The sequence below is a fragment of the Symphalangus syndactylus genome, chromosome 7 (genome assembly GCF_028878055.3).
Source record: "Symphalangus syndactylus isolate Jambi chromosome 7, NHGRI_mSymSyn1-v2.1_pri, whole genome shotgun sequence".
Lineage (NCBI taxonomy): Eukaryota > Metazoa > Chordata > Mammalia > Primates > Hylobatidae > Symphalangus > Symphalangus syndactylus.
This window is the reverse complement of record NC_072429.2, coordinates 68666445-68688862: the sequence shown is the minus strand read 5'-3', so window position 1 is coordinate 68688862 and position 22418 is coordinate 68666445. Positions and strand designations below refer to the sequence as shown.

Below are 22418 nucleotides of genomic sequence, written 5' to 3'. Positions count from 1 at the left end.
GTACCGTGGTGGCTCAAGGAGGGTCCAAGATTTTAAAAAATGGCCCAGAGGAGGATGCTGATCAGCAACAGCATGTGCACGGACAGAGCCAGGAGCAGAGGGGGACTGGCGGCACAGCAGCCACATGGCAGAGGAGGCAGCAAGCGGAGGAACCTGAGACAGACAGGCCATCTCACCAACCTGGCCCATGCTGGGCGCAGGGATACGGGTGCCACACTTACAGTAGGACTCAGGAAAGACATTTTCCGCCTTGTACTTCAGTGTCCTTATCTGTAAAAATGTGACGTAAATAATGGTGCCCAGCTCGGAGGGCTGACATGAAGATTAAATGGGCTAATACTTGTAACTCGCTTAGAAGGGTGCCAGGCACATAGCATTTTATACAGCAACTTTGAGTAAAAATGATCTTGGCGATGTGTGCCAGAGACAAGTTGTAGAGGCTCCGTGGGCCAGGCAAATGTACTGAATTGGGCCTGAATGAAAGGGAAGCCATTTAAAGGTTTTGCCCAGTGAGTAACGGAATTAATTCTGCCCTATAGAAGATGGCTGGGGCACTGTTGTGGAGGGCGCTTGGAGGACGGTGATGTGGGAGCAGGGCTTGGTAGCCAGCCTTTCCCAGTAGGGACTATGCCCATCGTTATTTAATGGATGCTCTTCCCTCTTGAAAATGCCTAAGTATCCCCACATGGCCAATTTAAAGGAACAGCAAGGATTCGGATATGTACATTTAAATATAGTCTCTTTACCAAAGTCACATTTTATACTAATGTGGTTTCATGTATTTCTCTGAAGATCTGGAAAAGAATACTGGCCACAAGGCATCATTTGCTCTGTTAGAAACCTCCCGAGGACTTCAGAGTTTAGTAGAAAATTCAATTGCATCCAAAATGAGAAAGGAGAAAATTCAGTTATAAAAACCGTTCTTTTACAGTGATAAATCTTAATGGAAAAATATACTCATAGAATACAATTTTATTACTTAAATAAATTACCCTCAAATTAGTTTCATAAGTAAATTATTTCCCAGTTAGGTTTCTGACCCTTGTGGGTCTGCAAGCCATTGGTTGCTCAACATTTCTCTCTTAATGGGGACCACTTGGACAAAGAGTTTGACACTACCTACAAAAACCTAGATATTTCTCTTCCTGGCATATGTACCCCCCAAAAATGCATTCACATGAGCACTGAGAGACTTGTTCAAGAATATTCATACCAATTTTATTCATAACAGCCCCTAATTGGAAATAACTCAGACCTCCGTGGATACGTGCCTTGTGGTGTGTACATACGCAATGAGCTCTAAAAAGCACTTTAATCGAAAGAACAACGGCTGCATTCAGCAGTAGGATGAGTCACAAACTTAATGTTGAAATCAAGCAGCCAGACACAGGAGAATATATACAGGATGATGCTATTTATATTAAGTTAAAAAAATGGGCCAACTTAACTGGTGTTGTAAGTCTGCATTGCATCTACTTTTGATGAGAAAGGAGGTCACAATGACTGGGCAAAGTACAGCAGGAGTTTCTGGGCTCCTAGCATGTGTGGGTTGTGACCTAGGTAGTTATCACAAGAGGTTTTCCCTCTGCTGTCTCCTGCTGTCTTGCTCTCTGGCTCTGTCTCTGTCCCAGTCCCCATCACCATCCCCATCCTCATCCCCAAACCCATCCCGTCCCCACCCACATCCCCATGTCTTTGTCTATACATGTGTTTTCACCCTTCTGCATTTTTTAAACATAGTTGTAAAGAGATAATATTCTAGTATTTCTAAGAATATATTTTAAAATTGCAAAAATAAAACCTATATATAAAATGTTAAACTACCCAGGTGTTGTGACTCACGCCTGTAATCCCAGCATTTTGGGAAGCTGAGGTGGGAGGATCCCTTGAGTTCAGGAGTTCCAGATCAGTCTGGGCAACATGGCGAAACCCTGTCTCTACACAAAATACAAAAATTAGCAAGGTGCGGTTGCGCATGCCTGTAGTCCCAGCTACTTGGGTGGCTGAGATGGAAGGATCCCTTGAGCCCGGGGAGGTCAAGGCTGCAGAGAGCAGTGTTCGTGCCCCTGTGTTCCAGCCTGGGGGACAGAGTGAGAACCTGTTTCCAAATAAATAAATAAATAAATAAATAAATAAATAAATAAAGTTAAATAATTGGAAAAAATCAGTCAATTATTGGGCAAAAAGAATCTTTTAATATTTTAGCTCAATATAAATAGTCAGATCTAAAATGGTTATAATATTTTGTAATTACACCAGAACTTTGGAATTGTAATAACACAGCATTAGACTCCCTTCCCTCTTATTTCTTAAGCAATATTCTTTGAATAGAAAGCAAATCTAGTAAATTGCCGGTGACTTCATTCATTTTAAGTAAATGGACTAAAAAATACGAAAACTTGTATTGCTCAGTGCTAAGTCCTACTGCACTCTTTCAATGTGTAAAAGGCCTACGTGAGATGCGAATGCAGAGATCTGTGGTGTATACACTGTGGTAATAAAGTAAAGAGCTTGTGCTGTGAAAGTATTAATTACATCAGTGATGCACGCCTATCAGCAAGTTTTGGTCTAATGTTATATAGTTTGTGGTCTAAGCCATGTTAATAATATCTAGAAAGGACAGGAGGATATGTATTTTTTGTGGCCAGTTTCACAAACAGACACGCACACACAAATGTAATCTCCAAATAAATGCACACATGATTCAGATACGAACATTTGTCAAGGCATGCAAAAATTTACACTGTAAAATAAGCCCATAAAGTTTTTATCCAGTCCCTATATGAAAAATGTGAGTTTCACTCTAATAAGCATTTGTGTCTCCTAGACAGACTGGGCTTGTGTGTTCTCAGGGATCCACGTCTTAGACTACAGTTGGTGTTACCAGTTTTTTAAAGCCATTCTGATGGGTGGATAATAGTATCTGATTATGTGATTAGTTTTGTTTGGTTTGGTGCTTTTATATGTCTTTGTTATGGAAATTTTCAAAACACACACAAAAGTAGAGAAGATACTAAAATGAACCTGATTTTTCCAACATACGGCTTCAACAATTTTCCAAAAAATTGCCCTTTTTTTGTATGTCCCCACCTACTTGCTCTTCTCTCCCTTCCTCTGCCCTGAGTATTAGGAAGCACTTCCCAGACATCAGGAATATCAGCCTTTAGCTATGGTGTACAACATATTACAGATGTGCTGGAGGCTGTGTTTTGTTATGTTATTTTCTAAATAATCCAATATATATTCTTTGAAAATTCTCCAATATAAACAATTTCAGATCTATATCAATTTATAAGAAATTATAAATCACAGAACTTTAGAAACATGCTCCAAATATACTGATTTCTTTAAAATGTTTCACATTAGTGGAAGCTGTTTTTAGATTTTTGCTTGGCAATCATATTGCTAAATTCAGAGTGTCATTTTTAATGGTGTCTGTATACAGTTAATATTTTTTAAAGTTTATTTTTTCCAAGATAAAAGTAAATCATGAACATTTTACAAAGTGAAAACAAAAGTATATAGAGGAAATCCATGGCTCCCTTTGGAAGTATCCAGTGTTGACTTTTTTATTATAGTTTTTTTTCAGTTTTTTTTTCTGTGAATACATTTTATATAGTTAATGTCATAGGTAGTGCTCCTGTATCTTTCAAAACTTGGCTATTGCCCAAGTTTATCTTTTTAAAGGAAAAATATTGAGTAACCCATGGTTTGCAGAACCTCATAGGCGAAGAACCTAATTATTTAAAAATCTAATTTGAAAATAATTTATGTAAGAAACTAAATTTTTATCCTATGATATATCTTCCAATTGAAAATTTTACTGTAAGAGAGAAGTTATTATAACTGAAAACATATTTTTGGATTGTAATCAAAAGTAAAATACATTAAAAATGTTCCAGAACTCACAGCTCCTTGGAATCAACAAATACCATTTTGTAAAACATTGGACTACTCAATTGATGTGTCGCAATCATAAGCAATTAAACTTTATTTAAGCTTTGAATTTGACCTTCTTCCTAAGCAAATTCTCATCCAGAGGATAACAAATAACAAAATGAAGCAGTGTGAATATGGCATATTGTCCTTTGACTTGGAATCTTTGTGTGGATAGCCACCCAGATTGTTTTGAGATTTAGTGGCAGTGTCATAGCTAAATACCCCAGTCAATATTTTCTGCAGAATTGCTTGGCTGTGCCTCATTTTATAGGGCAAAAGATTATCAGAGATGAAAATCCTAGTGATAGCAGAACTTTAGTTTCCAGCTCTGGACCGAGATGTTCTTCAACAATAACTTTGCAATTACAGATTCCATTAAGCTCTAGTCTCTGAACTTGATGTGGTACAAAAGAGTGGTCTACGGGCTTCATGAGTCTCTATTACACACGTACAAGAAAGAAACATTTCTCTTTTATAATTTCAGTATTACTGTCATTTCAAACTTTAACACTGCCCCGATTTTGTTTGTTTGTGGTGCTTTTTCTCCCTTTACAATTTATTGGGGTTGAATGTATGTTGTTGGATGGGATTTCGGTAATACATGCTTACAGTAGCAAGTTAAGCAATACAAAGGGTTTATAAGAAACTTATTACTATTCGCCCCTTCCTCCAGTCACTTCATTCCTTGAAAAAATCAAGTTCAGCATTTGGCAAGTGACCTTCCACAGGGTTATTTCCAACATACATGTGAGTATATGTGCATGTGTGTACATGTGTACACACACAAATACATATCTGTTTGTTCCTTTCTATTTTTATAATTAAGATCATATAGTACATATTACTCTACAACTCTTTTTATTTTCAAAGTTTCTCTCAGTTGTTATGTTTGTTAGTTAGAAATCATTTCCCAAAGCAGCTCCACATCATAGACATATGATGTCTATGGGAGTGACCCCTGAGGAGCTGACAAGCCAATGCTGGAGAAGTGCACAGGCAGGCTCAGGCGCAGCCACTCAATGGCCCTGTCTGTGTCGGGGGCAGGGGCACAGAGAGGAGCAGGTGAGTCGAAGCTGATTGGGTGAAAAAAAGCCGTGAAAAGACGGTGAGACCAAAGGCACAGAGCCACGGAGCGGGTGTCCAGCCCCAGCTCCCACACTGGTCTGCAGAGCGGAAAGTCTAAACTGGGGAGAGGTCAGAGGCAGCACAGGGGCCTGTGGGGCAACTGCAGGATCCAGGACCCTCTCTGAGCTCTCGGGAGCCTCTCCCTGGCTTTAAGAGGAGTTTAGCTGCACAGTGAACGCCAGCATTGGCCTCTGTGTAGCGCTCATTAGGAACTCAAGGGTCTTTCCTAGCAGCCCCTCATGACCCCTTCTCCTCTGGTCCTGGGTGGCTTTTTTTTTTTTTTTTTTTTTGATGGAGTCTTGCTCTGTGGCCCAGGTTGGAGTGCAGTGGCGCCATCCTAGCTCACTGCAACTTCTATCTCCTGGGTTCAAGCAATTCTGCCTCAGCCTCCCGACCAGCTGGGACTACAAGCGCCCACCACCACACCTGGCTAATTTTTGTATTTTTAGTAGAGACGGGGTTTCTCCATGTTGGCCAGTCTGGTTTCGAACTCCTGACCTCAGGTGATCCGGCTGCCTCGGCCTGCCAAAGTGCTGGGATTACAGGCATGAGCTACCACGCCCTGACTCTGGATGGCTTTTTGATTCGGGGAGACCACTCTGAGGGCTCTGCTCTGGGCATTCTCCATTCAGGCAGAATTTCCTGTGCACTAGGCACCCAGAAGCTGGTGAAATGGGAGGAGTTTCCTTATCCCCATTGCAGGGCGTGGGACAGGGTGGCCACAGCTCACTTCTGTGCCCTGCTGCTCAGGCCCCTAGGGGAGCAGGCAGACAGGCAGGTTGCGGGGAGCATTTTGGGCTTTGACCCCCATGGCAGCGTCTTGGGTTGAGTGTCCTGAAGCCCCAGTGGGCGTGTGTTACAGTGTGCTTTTTCAGCTTAGCCATCTGCCAAGGGGGCTTGTGTTTATCAGCTCAATTAGACCCTTGGCCTTATCAAGGCTTTCTGTATCACAAAGCAAGAGCTTTGGTGTACAGGAAAATCGGATCACATGTTGGCTAGGAGAATGAGTGCAAGGCTTTATTGAGTGATGGAAGTAGCTCTCAGCAGATGAATGGGGAGCCAGAAGGGGAATGGAGTGGGAAGGTGGTCTTCCCCTGAGGTCAGCCGTTCAGCCCCTGTTCGCTCCTCCAACTGCCCTCAGCCAAATTTCCCTTGGGTCTGCATGGCTCCAACCTCCATGGCCTGCCAGTATGTCTGCCCATGTGTTCTGCCGGTGTGTTCCTCTTGATTTCCAACCACTTGTGTCTGTGTCCACTAGGGTCTCAGGGTTTTTATAGGCACAGGATGGGGGGCCTGATGGGTCAGAGTGGTCTTGGAAAATGCAACATTTTGGGTGAATATAGGAGTGCCTGTCCTCATTTAGGTCTGTGGGGACAGGCCCAAGGGTGGAGCCGTCACCACAGACCCTGCCCTTCTCTAGCTGGCACTTCCCTGCCTCCCTCCAGAATCGCTGGGATGGGGCCCCCTCAGGCTGGCTGCCGGGATTGCCTCGGGAGAGGGTCTTCCCCTCCAAGCCCTGGAGCAGGGCCCTAGCCTGGCTTCTAACATGTATTCCCTTTGCTAAAGGTCACAGCTGGAATGCCAGGCACTGCTCTCTGAACAGTGAGTTGGGAGGAAATATGGCTGCCATCCACCTACAGAATTAGAATAGTCAGTATGCTTGTCCAAATTAAACATTCAAAAAGGTCCCAGGCATGTGCCCTGGGGTTTGGAGCCTATTCCCAAGGAAAGGCAGTGCGGGGCGATGGGCCAGGCTCTTCCTGGCCTTCCTCCTCTGCTTCTGCAGTCTGCTCATGACTTGATCTTGCATAGTTTTCCCTTTTGTAAAATGGAGATAATAACAGCTCTACCTTGTAGCCTTCTCATGAGAATTAAACAAGTTATTTTGTTAAAGAGCTTTGAACCGCTGGGCACAGTGACTTACGCCTGTAATTCCAGCACTTTGGGAGGCTGAGGCGGGCAGATCATTTGAGCTCAGGCGTTTGCAACCAGCCTGGCCAACGTGGCAATATCTACTCTCTACTTAAAAAATACAAAAATTAGCTGGGTATGGTGCTGCACATCTGTAATCCCCACTACTCGGGAGGCTGAGGCAGGAGAATCGCTGGACCCAGGAGGTTGAGGCAATTGTGAGCCCACATTGTGCCACTGCACTCCAGGCTGGGTGATAGAGTGAGACCTTTTCTCAAAATAAAATAAAATAAAATAAAATAAAAAGAGCTTTGAGTAGTGTTTGGCAATTGGTAAGTGTACTATTTCTTTATTGTGATGCAGACATTCAGTACACATTTGTTGAATGACTGTTGCATAGTTGAATAAGTGAGTGAATGAATGGAGAAGATGAAAATGGTGCCCAAAACACAGTTTGCTTATGGCTTACTTTGTGGTCCATGTCACAGGCTGGCCCATGGATCAATATGTGGAAAACAAGCACACAAACCATACATAGACCATACTCACACACACACCATACATACACACATGTACACATCACACATACACCATGCACACAAGGCACACACAGACACAGGCACACACCACACATAGACCATACATACACATATCACACACGCATATACATATCACACACACCATCCACACATATACCATACACATAAGTCACACACAGACACAACACACACAGCACTGCCCACACCCATACACACATGTCCTGCTGGAAGAAATCCAGTCCTTACATTAGTGGATATGTGCATGCTCCCTGAGTTCTCAGCATCGTTCTGTGCTCCCCTGTGCATTTGCTCCCAAGTGAGTTGACTTTGGGGTGCACCAAACCCTGTCTGTTTGTTATAGGGAGTGCCTGGAGACAAGACCACATACAGATTTCATGCAAGGACAATTTGAAGAGTTCTGAGGGTTGTATAGACTGGTTTGGGGCATATAAACTTGGAGTGTATGCTTTTTGGGTGGGGTGGGTAAGACTTTCATTCTCAAACTCCATGAATACCTGGAGTCCTGCCAGGGCTGGGTTGCCGGTGCAGCGTACCACCCAGCTGCAGTCCCTGAGATCAGGGTGCTGTGGGACAGTGTGCAGGGAAGGACAGGAGGGTGCAGGTACTTGCCTTGACAACTCAGTAAAATACACCTTCCAAGCATCCCAGGGAAGGGTGACCAGCACTGCACGTGATGGCAAAGGGTAGAGAGGTGTCAGGGCAGATTCCTTCTCTTGAGACAGGTTACTGAGTCACTTCTAAATTAAGCCTGTCACTATATTTGGTAATGCAAGATGTAGGGCTGAAGAACATGCAATTTACTTTATGCAAACAGATGACCATATGATGTATACAGTTGGGCTCTTGCTGCTTTGGGGCTTTGGGCGCAAGAGAACTAGCCAGTCTGGGTTTTGTGGGGTGCTGGAGCCAGGCTCCCCAATCTTCCTCATGTATGTTTTCAAGCAGACTAAAATCCTAGGTCAAACACCACATTCCTAAACGTTTTCAAGGTTGTTTGCTTTCAGAGAATTGTAAAAGACCCTCTGTTAGATCACCAGGGCAATTTGATGTTAAAATGCTGGAACCAGAACCAGCAGCAGGGCTTCTTTCTCTCTGCGGGCAGCTCTCCTAAAGGAAGTGAAAGAAGAGCCGCCCAGAAAACAACGTGTGCATTGTAAGCAGGCCTCCCTCGGGCCTCTGGCTGGACAGTGGGAGCGTGAAGCCTGTTCACAGGATGGTAATTTCATTGGTTCCACTTGCCGGTCACAGTGGCACGTGCTGGTCAATGACTCTCCACTCAGCAGGCATTGGAGGCTGAGGGCTCTGGTTCTAAAGCTCTGCAGGCCACTCTTGGTGACTAATGGTGCGGCAATCATGTAGACACCATGGGTTAGATTCCCACCCCAACCACAAAAAAGCAGTTGTATAGGCAAGGAGGGCTGCTATCCTGATGGTTAGATGTCGTAGATGCAATACAGATTCAAGCTCCATTGCAGAATCAAGGCTGGGGACATCTCTGCAGTCTTGGAGGTTATTACCCAAGAATTTTTTTTGCAGCTATGTATCCTGTCAAGAGTCACGTTATGTTTGCAAATGCATTGACCTTTTAGAATCCATCACATGTTTGTTTCTCTTTGAAAAGGAAGAGATCTTAAGCTACTTATTTATTGAGATGTATAATACAAAATTAAATAAAAAAGTATAAGAATAGATCCTCTACCCTTCACTGTGTGTGAAGGAAGAGCAGTGCTAAAAATTAATCTTTCAAATATTTATATGAAGGATGCAGTTTATAAAGAACAAAGATAACCATGAGTTGGATAACTTTTCCTGTTAGGTAAATGGTATAGTAAACTGAGGGTGAAAATGGAGTGAACATGGTGGTCTGTGTTTAGAGAAAATGAGGATGCAGTACAACTTCCTTTCTAATGGTTTGTGAAGCCAGAGATTCAGTTGCTTTATTATTATGTTGAGCTTTGGCAGTATTATTACTCTGGGGGGATATGATTTAATTTATGCCACATGTGCCTCAATGTAGAAAACGCTGTGTGAAAACAGGTGATGGAAGCACCTAAGAATAGCTCTGCTGTCCTTATGATGCGTGTTTCATGGAGTCACTCTGAAAATGATGAATGTAGTAGATCCCAACCTCCAGACTTCTAACGCCTGCTGAAAATTATGCTAGCTGAAAATTCCAGGAAACTATTCAAAGTTTTCTTGAAATTAGAATATAGATAGTAGGAAAGAATATGGTAATAATGATGAAAGATTTATCTCTGGAGTTCAGTTTTGCTCCTTTTAATATAACAATGGTCACATCTGTTGATGGACACTTACAGTGATTCCATATCTTTGCTATTGCGATTAGTGCTGCAATAAACATGAGGGTGGGAGGATGAGACAGGTTGGTTCATGTGCACAAACATATAGTTAAACAGAATGAATAAAATCTAATGTTTGACAGCAGAGGAGGGTGACTATAGTTAACAACAGTATATTTTATATTTCAATTAGAAGACTTGAAATGTCCCCAATACATAGAAACTCACGAGGTGACAGATACCTTAAATACCCTCACTTGGTCATTACACCATTACACATTCTATGTATGTAACAAAAGATCATGTGTATCCCATAAGTATGTACAAATATTATGTATCAATAAAAATTATTAATGACAAAATGCTTCATTAACTTAGCTATTACTATTAAAAAATAAAAACCAAAATGGTCATGGAAGCTGTCTGAGGCAGACTGGACACATTTTAACATCAGCATATTACCAACAGGGATGCCATTCAAAGCGAAGGGTTGCAGACAGAGACCCCCTCATTCTGTTAATATAGATCACTGGCAAGGTAGTCAGTTTTATTTCCTAGCTAACAATTTCTTAAAAGCAAACAGTTACATTAACTTGAAGAGCAACGATCCTTTAAAAAATAATGATAGCAACAGGATCTTCAGAAAACAATCTGAATTCTTTCAAAGTGATAAAGATGTTGGTACATGCATCATTCATTTCTGAGCATTTTTCTCAAAATAAAATTGAGGTTTAGAAAAGTACCTCCCAGATGGGCTGGATCCCCAGCATGGGCTGGGAACATCCTCTTACGTGTGGTTGAAATAACAGTGATAGAACCTCCCATGCGGTACATCTTTTTATTTGCTTTTAAAATCAGGATTTTAGTGTGTTTATCCCTGGCTCATACACTAATTTTTTCAAGGATAAGAAATATTTCTCAAATTTAAATATTCACTAATCAGTCTATTTGTAGTTTTTAAAAGGTTTCAAATTCCATATATATACACATATATGGAATGTGTGTGTGTATGTGTGTGTATGTATACATGCACTTTACTTCTTTATTTTTTACTTTCTAAAAAATAAAAGTCTGATTGGAAGAAGAAAAGGTGAACTACACATTCACCATTTGCCTCTGAGCAAAACCTTTGTTGCATAATTCTATTTTCTCTAGAAATATATGCCCTGGGAGTGCTCCTTCCTCCTCCAGCCCCGGACGGCCCCTCACCCTCAGGCTCACCATCCTCCCTAGCTTTGTGCTGTGGCACAGGGCAGGAGCCGAGTGCAGAGACCGCAGGCAGGTGTCAGCCTCACTCCCTGTCCTTGGTAGTGTCCCAGACTCCACAGGGTACAGAAGTCCAGGAAATGAGAAATCAGCCACCCAAGTTGAGTGGAAAATTTCAGCATGTTACAGAACATGGGACAGCTGATGTCTGAGGTCGCGGTTTAGAAGGATTTGTAGGTTTACCTGCTTACTCAGAGCATTTCACTGATTCATTACAAAGATTACAAATAAACTCACAAAAAGGCAAAAAAATCTGTTGTTAATCCATGTTGACAGGCAGGGTAACAAGTATCATTTTGTTTAATTTCATATGTTTAGCACCATCTGTAGGAGCTACATAACAGAACTCTCTGGAGTTGTTTTGTTTTTAACTCACTTCTCACAAATCATTGAAGGGTACATATTTGTAAGGAGAGTTCAGCCATCGCAGAAGTAGAGATGACTGATGGTGAATGTTGGGATGCAGCTGAGAAGTGTACTTTTTGTCACTGGGGAGGAGACACCCACCCTTTGGTTGAGATGCTGTGTTGCTCTGCTGAGTGTCAGAAGATGGCCCTCTACGGGATGTTCTGCTTCCACAGAGCGAAAGAGAGGGGCTGACATTTACTCTGACTGATGCTGTTGTTGGAAACGTGGCCCAATATGCATGCTGGTCCCTGTATTCTCTAAGTTCTCCGTTCCCCCCAACGCAGGCCACTGAGTTTCTCACATTCCTCCCACCTTCCCAGTTTGACTCAGCACCCTTCTCCCCACAGAAAGAAACAAAAGTTCAGATGGATGTTTCCCCTCAAAGCTTCCCGCAGTGACTGAGTTTTAGAGAAACTCACTCTAAATGAGAAATGAGAAATGGGAAATGAGAGGGGCTGGTAGTTTACAGAATTTAGGGCCATGCAGTGAACTTGCGGATTCCATGGGATGTTCACAGAGACCCAAGGATAATGAGACTGGATTCCCCATTATAAGTACTTCCCGGAGGCTTTTGACATGCTAAAGTGAACTTTGAAACTGCGAGATGTGGCACACACAGCAGGTGACGGGAGTCTGACCAGAGGAGTCTAGGACCATCTGAGAAGACGCTTGTTCTCTAAACACGGCTTGGAAAATAGGCACCGGTTTTCAAATGCGCTCAGTGAACTCCTTAGACAAGCTTTGAGAAGAGGCAAAGAAGCAGGATGCCGGCCTGTTTCAAGGACAGTCTTCTGCTCGTTTCTTTTACATGTCTGGCTCTGCAGTGACTAAGCTTTCCTTTGAAGAAAGGTTTCTTTGACCATCACAACCCCCCCAAAAAAGGGATTCTAGAAATATTTGTGGATGCTCGAGACCGAAGCTCAATGTCAGCTATTTTCCCCACTGGCCTTGCTACTCCTCAGACCTTCATATGGTATTTTTGGAATGAAACCGCATATGAAATCCAAAAGGCAAAAACGTCTGACTTTTCCCCACAAGTGTGTTAGAACCAGGAGCAAAGGGAAGGGCGCCCTCTTGGTGGGAGGTCACTCATGAAGCTGGACAGAGACCAGAGACCAGGCAGTTTGGTGACTTGTGTCTAAGCTCTGAGTGCGGATCCCTGGCTGGACAGAGACCAGAGACCAGGCAGTTTGGTGACTTGTGTCTAAGCTCTGAGTGCGAATCCCTGGCTGAACATTCCCAGCTGCAGCACCAGGCTGTCCTGGGCAGAGGACTCCAGTCCCTGCATTCAAGCGTCAGTCACCTCAGTAGTCGCAGCAGCAGCCCGCGCGGTAAGGGAGCTGAAGACCAGAGGCCTGCTCCGGTGGGACAGATTTACACAACTCATCACCATCTCCTGGTGAGGGGGAGATGTTCAAAACTGTGAAAGGTGTAGATGCAAAAGCACAGGCCCTCAAACACAATTATGTGTGAAACCAGAGAAAAATGATCCTTGAGAATCAGGCTGGGATTTCATCTTTATCCTGCATTATCCTAAAGTTCCAGGCCCAAGGTATGCACTGTTAGCATATGTATACATCATCTAAATGTGGTAAAAGGAAAATCAATACAGGCTGATGGGCATGCGTCGCTGGGTCCCCTGGCCACACTGGGCCCTTGCAACTGCACTCCTGAGTGCCCAGGGCCCACTCTTGTGGAGGCGCAGCCAAGAAAATCCCTGACAGCATGCCACAAAATCAGTTTTCTACCTTCTGCTTTTTTCTTTCTTTTTCCATTTTTAAAAACTTATATACTGCCTAACTTGCTTCGGGCAAAAATCTCTCAACAGGCTGTGGGATACATTCAAAATGAGTAGCAGAAATGACAACTTATCTTTATTTCAACATGGAAATGTGGTTTCTCCAGATGTTTCTAATGTTCCCAATAGGGATTTCCAAAGACTGAACATTGCATCAAGGCTGCCAGCCTGAAGGGCCCTACACAAGGATGGTGCTTCTGTCTGACGTGCGCTCTCTCCCCCACCACAAACACACACACACACACACACACACCAGAAATGTAGACTGTGACTTAAATCTGTGAACAAGTAAAGATGATTCAAGCTGAAACACATTTTCCCTTCTCGACATAGTGACTGATGATAGTTAGACATAGATTATAGGCAACTGCTTTATTTGCAGAACCAGTAAGGGTATGAAAGACTCTTAACCAGCCCAGAGCATCAAGTAGTGGGTGAATCATTCTGAAGGCTGCCTTCCAAGACCACAAGAAATTAGGGGGCAGCCTATAAGAGACAGCAATAGCACACTACACCATAGGAAAATCCCATATGGATTCTTCCCAATGTATTGCAGAGAGAGAGAGAGACAGAGAGAGAGAGAGAGAGAGAGAGAGATCTCACAAAGTTGGAGACACAACTTTTGTTAGACATTGTTTTCTTGTTATTTGTTTGTTTGTGTCTTTTCATCATGCTTTTAACTTTTCTGTGAGATGTGGCAACAGTAGCCACAGCATGATTCGAAAAACGCATGAGTGAAGGGGCAGTTTGCTTTCGTGCTGCATGTTGTATTGTTATTCATAGATGGACATCTGTGCTTTGTCCTGTTTGGGTTTTTAGGTGTTTTGTAATACCTTAAAATGTTTACAGTCAACCAGAACATGTCTACTTTAGGACAAAATAGTCATTTGTTCAATAAAAATTTTCTGTTCATCTATTAGGTCCCAGGAATATGCTGCCCGGCATTCGAAAATAAGAATGTGATCTCAGTCCCTACCCTTAAGGAATTCATCATCTAGTGAGGAGACAGGCACGTAAAATATGCACAGTTGTGCAGTAAGAATATAGGCAAAGGACCATTAGGTAGGCCTGAGAAAATCAGGGGAGATTCTTAGAAGAGGCGGCAGTTGAACTGAGATTCCAAGACTATGTAGGAATTAGACGGATTAAGAGGATGATGGGCATTTGAGGCAGTAGGTACAGCACATATAAGAGTTTAGTTTGTTTAGGGAACTATGAGTTGTTTTGTATTTCTGGAGTGTACAAAAATGTAAAATAAAACATTATTTATGGAGGAATAAACACACACTTATGGATTTGAGTAATATCTTACTATGTACAGAAATTGCCTTTATGGCCATGTGCTAAGAAAATATTTTTGTTTAAATTACTTTATTTTGCTATATTAGAAAAAGATGGAAAGCCAGGACTCTGTTTTGAGGCTTCTCTGCCACCTCTCATCCTGGCTGACAGAGTTGGGTAGGCGGTTTCCATGAAAGCACTGCAAAGGCATGCTTACCGATCCCATAACCTTATGTTTGCCTTTGAGTTGCGCCAATGGGTCAGACATTCCTTCAGATTAATTTATCAAGTACTCAGCCGAGAGCCACAGCCATATCAGATATTTCACGTCTGGACCAGAATTATTTGAATGTTGCACACGATCCCAAGATAGGTCCTCTCTGCATTTTCTAGAAGCCACTGACCCTTGAGTAAAGCTTCTCTCTCCTTCCTCTGTGAGCTGGAACATCTATAGGTCTTTGGGGAACATATTATTCCCAACCATATTGGGTCGATGAATTGCCCATGAAGTTTTCAGATATTTAGAAAAAAGTTATTTGTGATAGCAAATAAATTAAACAGAACACCAAAAACGTAAATTCTTAACTTCTTTACAGCTTTTGAGTGTTTATTTACTTAGTAATTGACAAAAGATAATCTCATGATTACTGAATAGGAAAAGCTCTTTGGCCAGTTAGAAACAATATTGAAGTTTTGATATAATTTACTGAGTTTTTATTTTATCCAATGCCCCCATAAATAAGCTAGCTGAATGAAGTTGGGGTTTGGGTCCCACTCTCTGTTCAATAAGACCCATGGTTGATAATGTTGGGCAGTGGTCAATCTAAAAGCCCAATTATATATGTGTGTGTGTGTGTGTGTGTATATATATATATATGTATGTATGTACATACATACATATATATATTCACTTGTTATGGGAGAGAGAGCAAAACAAGGTAACAGTAAGTTCAAGTCACATTTTTCTCATTCCTTGTATAAATGATAAGAATTTGAAACTTGACTGCATTTACTGGGTTAACTAATAGAAAGAGCTGAGGTGGACACTGAAGGGTGTGGAATGTCAAACAAAGTGGGTTTGCTTCCAGTATCAGCTCAGTCATGTTTTGGAAAGATATGCTTGACATGGGAGCAGGATGGAGCAGATCACACGGTCAATGAGTGGAAGGTCCTTGCATTCTCAGGCAAGCAGGCACCTCTGAATGGCAGGCAGAGGCCAGCCCCACCATCCATGCCTTCTCTTGACTTGGGTGTTCTGGCTCCTAAATAAATACTGACTTCATGATCCTTGTGGAGGACCCCTGGAGAGATCCATCTGTGCAGAGCACAACCTTGTTTCAGTTTCAACAAAAGGGTCAGGAAGTTATCATAACCTACTGCCTTTGTGTAAAATGTCCAGTTACAGGCAAAAATTTTGGCAGGTGGAATTCACAGGTGTCAGTGGAAATTGTATTCATGAACAAAATAGGTGAAACCCTGGTTCTAATCTTCCTTTTCAACTCTTCTCTGAATCATTTCTCTTCTGAAATATCATTTTTAACCCTCCTGATTGAACAAAAGTTTCTTTGTTTTTAAAAATCACTTTATCTGTAACATAAACCCAGATAACAGCTAAAGTTCATAAGAAGAGAATAATGACTCAAGCTTTGGGCACAGAATAAGAGATAAATATAAAACTCTGTCCTTTGGGCTTTTAAAAATATTTATTTCTTTTCTGATTTCGTAAGTAGTTTATGTATCCCAATGAGTGTACACATTACGTAATGCACTATAGAGAAGGCAAAATTGTAAAAAGTTTTGTCAAACTCACTGGATAATGAAGAGACATTCGTGTATTTTAGTGATCTGTAAATTGGAGAAACATCATTCTGACTTCTTCAGCTTTTTGCATCATGCTGAATGAGACAATGATAGTACATGCACACTGTCTACACACTCGAATCCATGACAATGACATGGCTGATTCTCTGATCGTGCCAATGTCAGGTGGTTTTGTATTAAACAATGATGAAGAGCAGGTAGGAGAGACAGAGAAGAATGAATGCCTCTTTCTAGGAGGCAGGGGTAAGACAATGTTTTCAGTAGGTGAAAGGTACATTTTCAGCTTTCTTCTGAGTGTTAGTATGTATGGATTGAAAGCCAGGCTCACTTTGGGAGGCCGAGACGGGCGGATCACAAGGTCAGGAGATGGAGACCATCCTGGCTAACACGGTGAAACCCCGTCTCTACTAAAACAATACAAAAAATTAGCCGGGCTTGGTGGCGGGCACCTGTAGTCCCAGCTACTCAGGAGTCTGAGGCAGGAGAATGGCATGAACCCAGTAGGCGGAACTTGCAGTGAGCAGAGATGCGCCACTGCACTCCAGCCTGGGCGACAGAGTGAGACTCCGTCTCAAAAAAAAAAAAAAAAAAAAAAAAAGCCAGGCTCAACTTTAAGGAAAAAATAAAATAAAACACCAAGCTCCGCTCCACTTTGTGGGACACCATGGCGTGTGCTTGTCATCAGTTCCTCCACTCACCTGGGTCCAGGAATTGTCTCCACCATAGAGCTGATGAGACAGAGAGCAGCTTACCCACCTCATAACATACATGGTAAGGCAGCAACCTGAAACAAGGCCTGTCTGAGGACAGAGCACTGCTCTTCCAACTACTATGCTGAAATAACAAAACCAGTATGGCCTGGATTAGAACATGGTGGCACATTTTTTTTTCAAAAAACATAATATATGTATTATATTATATTACATTATATTGTATTATTATTATATTATATTATATTATATTATATTATATTATATTATATTATATTATATATTTGCCCACTGTTATTTCAAACATCCCAAAAGTAATTTCTGCAAGACAATTACAAATGCAGCACTCTTCCTGTTTAAGGTTTTCCAAATTGAAAAGAAGAGAATGGCTGCCTTTGAAATCAATCAGGACACCTCTGTGGAAAATTACCTGGGCTGTTGCATCCTTGGCGTGAGCAGTGGTGGGAGCTGGCATCCCCTGGAGACACACATGCCCGGCCCTGGGTCCAGCCAGCACCCACTAGCAACTCAGCCCTGGAGCTGTTGAGATTTTCCTAAATTGTAAAAAATCTGAAAGTTACATTTTAGAATAATCTTTTCTTCTAATTCTTTTTTATTGCCTTTTTATTGCCTCAGGAAAGCAGTAACACAAAAGATCCTTTTACATCTTCTGATTTAAAAAGCAGAATCCAAGAGGGGCTTGTCTGGCTGTGTTCATGGAGAAAAATCTGTAGCTGATCAGTGCTCATCCTCCCAGGAAAAGCCCCATTACAGCGAACAAGTTCATTTATTTTAGCCTAGAACTCAAGAAAATGATTCAAAACCCTCAGATACAAAAAACGAGCCAGATCCTCACTTAATTTAATTTTATAAAGAAACCATCATAGTTATGCAAGCTATAATTTATTTCTTTCATTATGTAAAAGTTTTTCATTATGTAAGGGAGCCCCTACTCCACACCCCTTCCATCCCTGCACATTTTATAGTATATCTTTTCAGCTTGATTTCAAACTCTTTCAAAGCCCCTGTGATGTAGACTCTTTCTTTAAAAAAGGCATTGATAAAGAATTTAAAGTGATTCCAAAAAAAAAAAAAGTTTCTGCTTTTTTCTTTTTTCACTGCAGGGTCTTGTTCAATCCTTCTTTTCACTGACTACCTAACAGTGATTGATTGGCAAATAGTAGGCATGCAATAAACAAGAGGGAGAAAGAGAAGGGATTCTGAAGTTGTATAAAACTTGTGATTTACAGTACATCATTAACTACAACAGTAGAATCTCAAGTCCTGGCTCCTAACTTCCCACTTTGTTATTCTCAGAATGTGGTCCCCACACTGGCTGTGCCATCTTCCCCCAGGAGCAGGTTAGAAATACAGATTCTCAGGTCCACTACAAACCCTCTCACTCAGAAACTGGGGGTGGGACCCAGCAATTCCTGCCTTAACAAACCCTCTAGCTGATTCCCATGGTCGCTGAAGTTTGATCACCTCGGAGGCAACCCTATCCCTGCTGCTCTGATTTCCTTCCTGCCATGGGTGAGCAACCCATGGCCTCTGGGACCTCCCTTCTCCTCCTCTCTGGAGGCAACAGGCTGCTTCAAACCATCTAATCTCCGAAGCTGGAGGGGGGCCAGGGCTCTACTTCTGACCCCTCAGGCTAAGGCATAGCTGGGATGTGAGCCTCATTCCTACCACAGCGATGGGGAAGTGGGGCCAGTGGTCACTAAGGCTTCATCAGGGATCAGTTGTGTGTTTTAGGCTGGTACTCAGAAGAATGTCTTTATCCCCAAGGACATATAATTTATAGTCACCACCAAAGTTCAGAGCAGCTCTGAAGCCCATACTGGACAAGCACAGGGGGAGGAGGGAAGAAACAGCAGCTCCAGGGCACGATGGTCCTGCAGGCCTCCTCCCGCCCACCTCCTGGAAGTCACGACCTGAGGTGGGGGCAGACCTCCCAATAAGCGTAATTATCTATTATTTATTTATTTATTTATTTATCTATTATTTTATTGCATTTTGGACTTGTTTAGGTATTATGAAATAAAAGCATTTAAAAGAGAGGGAAGAGATGCTTGTCACCAACTTGGAGACAACGATGTCCCCCAACTAAACTTATTTTCAAATTTGCATTAATACATAATAAAGGAATAAAATAAAATGAGATGAATAAAAGTAATCAGAGAACTGGAGAAAAATGCATCAGGTAACATCCCTTTGGCAAAATTCCAAACATTTAAAAAAAATGATGGTTCCAGCCCAGGAGCCGCAGGAGCCGCAGAAGCCGCTCTCTCAGCCAGAATGGCCTCAGACGTTCCAGGCAGAAGCCCAGGAGGCCTCGCGGAACCGCCAGACAGGCAGGAGGAACATCGGGGTCCAAGGCACAAGGCAGAGGCAGCTGGCTGGCCCACCAGGGTCCTGGTCTGCAAGGGCCCAAGGCCCGCGTCACCACGGAGGGTAGCCCTTGAGGCGTGGAGAGAAACCCCATTTAGAAGCGTCACTGCCGAGAGCCCGGCCCAGCCTCTCTGGCCTCCGTGGAGCAGGGCGAGCCAGGGTGCCCAGAAGCCTCTAGTGGAAACCGGAGCAGTACATCGCAGCAACCCCAGGGCACTATTCTGTGAATCCGGGATCCTGGTGGGGGCCCTACAGAGCGCGCAGGAGCAGAGGACGCTGGCTTCCGGGGGATCTTGTTTTCAGGCCCTCCGTCCCCATTCCTAGCGGCAAACGTGGGGCGCAGGCATCTTCCAGACACCCTGCTCTCCCGCGGTGTGCGACTGAAGGCGATACCTTCTATTACCGCCTTTTCTGCTAAATTAAAAAAAAAGTTATCACACAATACGGGAAAGCTTTAAACCTCTATAGGTCTGAAGGATGTATGGGCAGAGAAGCTGGAACTCAGAAGTAATAGAATTAGCATTCATTTCCTTTGGCCAGAGAAGATATCACTATTTTATTCAACCCAGGCCTTCCCTTTCCATTCCTTAGAATTAGCTATTGCTACCTCCCAGCTACATAGAAGAACCATATTAAGTGTTGCTCCTTACCTGGGAGACAGTTGATTCAAGCCCCAGAACAGATTCGTGGAGAATATCGTCACATCCTTCTCTGCCGTCCTAACTGGTGAAACGAATGAATGACAGGCCCTTCCCGCTGGCCACTGTCTACAAAAATTAGTGATCATTCAAAGGGTCTCACAACTATCTCTACATATTTTCAAAATAACGTGCTAAACGGATTAAACTGACGCTTGTAACCAGAGGTGCTTAAGTAGATGAACTGGTAAAGAAAGTATACATGCACCCATCTTTTACTCACAGCAGCTCTCCTACTCGTGGATATAAATACCTCCCAGCCTCTTTGGAGTCTGCGGACAGGGATACGCTGCCCTTTCCTCTGCTAATCTCTCATTGTTCGGGGGTCTGGCCAAGTGCCACAACGGAAAAGTTGCCATGCTTGTTGATTTTTACATGCATGCCTTCCACAGAGTAATTATTACTTCCTGGAGGGCTGTGTGCTAACCCTAACTTTAGCCGTAGATTTACTCTTGTAGTGGTAAGTTGTACACACTTATTGCTGAAAATTAAATCAGAGGGTTTTTTCCTTCATACGGATCCATCTCAGGTTAATGGAATACATTAGTTCTTCCCCTATGTCTGATGAGAAGACAAGAATAATAGAAAATTATCTTATTTGAGAATTGTTGCTTTCCTAGATGACAAAGTACTCATTCTCAAATTAATTTTGCTCAACATGTTTCACTTCTATCTAAACTAGGGACAACTCCTTAGATGTGGATCTTAGCCAGAAAAGCCTTATACTTTTCAAAGTTATAATTGCCTCATTACACCAGTGTCCACATTTTAGTAGTGAAAGAAATGATTATTTAGCTTGGAAGACTTTTCAGTCTAAGAAGATAAAAGCCGGGTGCGGAGTGTGGGTGTGTGAGGGAGGAGCAGTGGCCTCCAGCAGATGAAGTGTTAATGTATGGAGGATGGAGACCAGCTGCTTCCCAGCGCCACTGAGCACAGCCCCACAGAAAAGGCTCAAGGGCACCAGGAGAGCTTGAGAGACTATGAGATTTCATGGCAGGGTGGGCCGATGCCTCAGGGGGTGGAGCCCACAGGATTTCTAGAAGAAATTGGGAAATGGCTGTGAAGATTGTTATATGTGCTTTGCACAACTCGTGAATGACGGTAGTTTTAAATATACCATTGGAATATTTGGTGCATGATCACAGTCTTCTTCAACAGACCTCTGCTACGTGCCTACAAGGTATAAATCTCTTGCAGAGTGTGGTACAGCAGCTCCTCCTCACTCCCCTGGTGCCATGGAAAATGCAAAGTCTTTGCAGCCCAAAGACTCTGGGTTTGTATTTCAGTTTTGCAACTTGCCACCTTTGTTACTTTGGGCCCATTATCCAACCTTTCTGAGTTTAATATCCTTATTCATGGAATACCAACTTCAGAGATAAATTGTAACCATTGAAGAAGATCAAATATATCAGTTTCCTTGTACAAGAGCAGGTATGGACATTTAATGATAACATTGAGAACTCATTATTATGATATATGAGGCAAAGGACTGTTGAGTACTTTATAATACTGAGATTCTATTTCTATTTTACACAATAGGAAATGGATATGTAAGTTGCATAAGGACATAAAGGCAACAAGTGGTGAGGCAGTGATGAAATGAATGCATTTGTTGGATTTAAGAACTTGTGCTTTCCTCACTATAACACAGAGCCCTAGATTATATGAAACAAATTACAGATACTGAGAATGCTTATGTGCATATGTACCTGTTGTTAAAACCATAGTTTCACAAGCACAGGCTTTCAAAATGTTTATTAAACCTTGTCTATATGCACTCTCTTTACCCCACTTCTTCACTTTCTTGGACATCCAATCTATTTTAGGATCTGTCATCACTAGGAGACACCAATAAATTTGCTTCAAGGATCTCTCAGAAATTACCGATCCTATGCAATAAAGGGAAATATGATAAATTTCTTTTAGATCTGTGAGCAATTTTTACCAATTTCTGTCATTTTATTGATATTCAACAAACATTTGTTGATATTTGTGTTCTACATGGTGGGCTGGGTACTAGGAATTTCTGCTTTAAGGTTGTTTTGTGTAGTGAAAAAGACATTAACAAAAGATTGTGATATAATGAGGTAAGTGATATCATATAAATGGTATAAAGCTCCCAGAGGAGGTGAATTTGGTAAAGTATTTCAAAGTAATTGACATTTGATTCCGGTCTTACGTATATATATAGGAGAGCAGACTTTTACCAA

General features: G+C 42.4%; 1 long non-coding RNA gene across 1 annotated transcript in view; it reads left to right on the top strand.

Moving 5' to 3' along the window:
* The window catches only part of LOC129485812 (uncharacterized), a 37652-nt gene that overhangs the window by 5920 nt on the left and 9314 nt on the right, over window positions 1-22418 (top strand). Inside the window, exon 2 of the long non-coding RNA XR_008658783.1 lies at window positions 4613-4686. This is a non-coding gene — a long non-coding RNA (uncharacterized lncRNA). The remainder of the gene's footprint in view (window positions 1-4612; window positions 4687-22418) is intronic.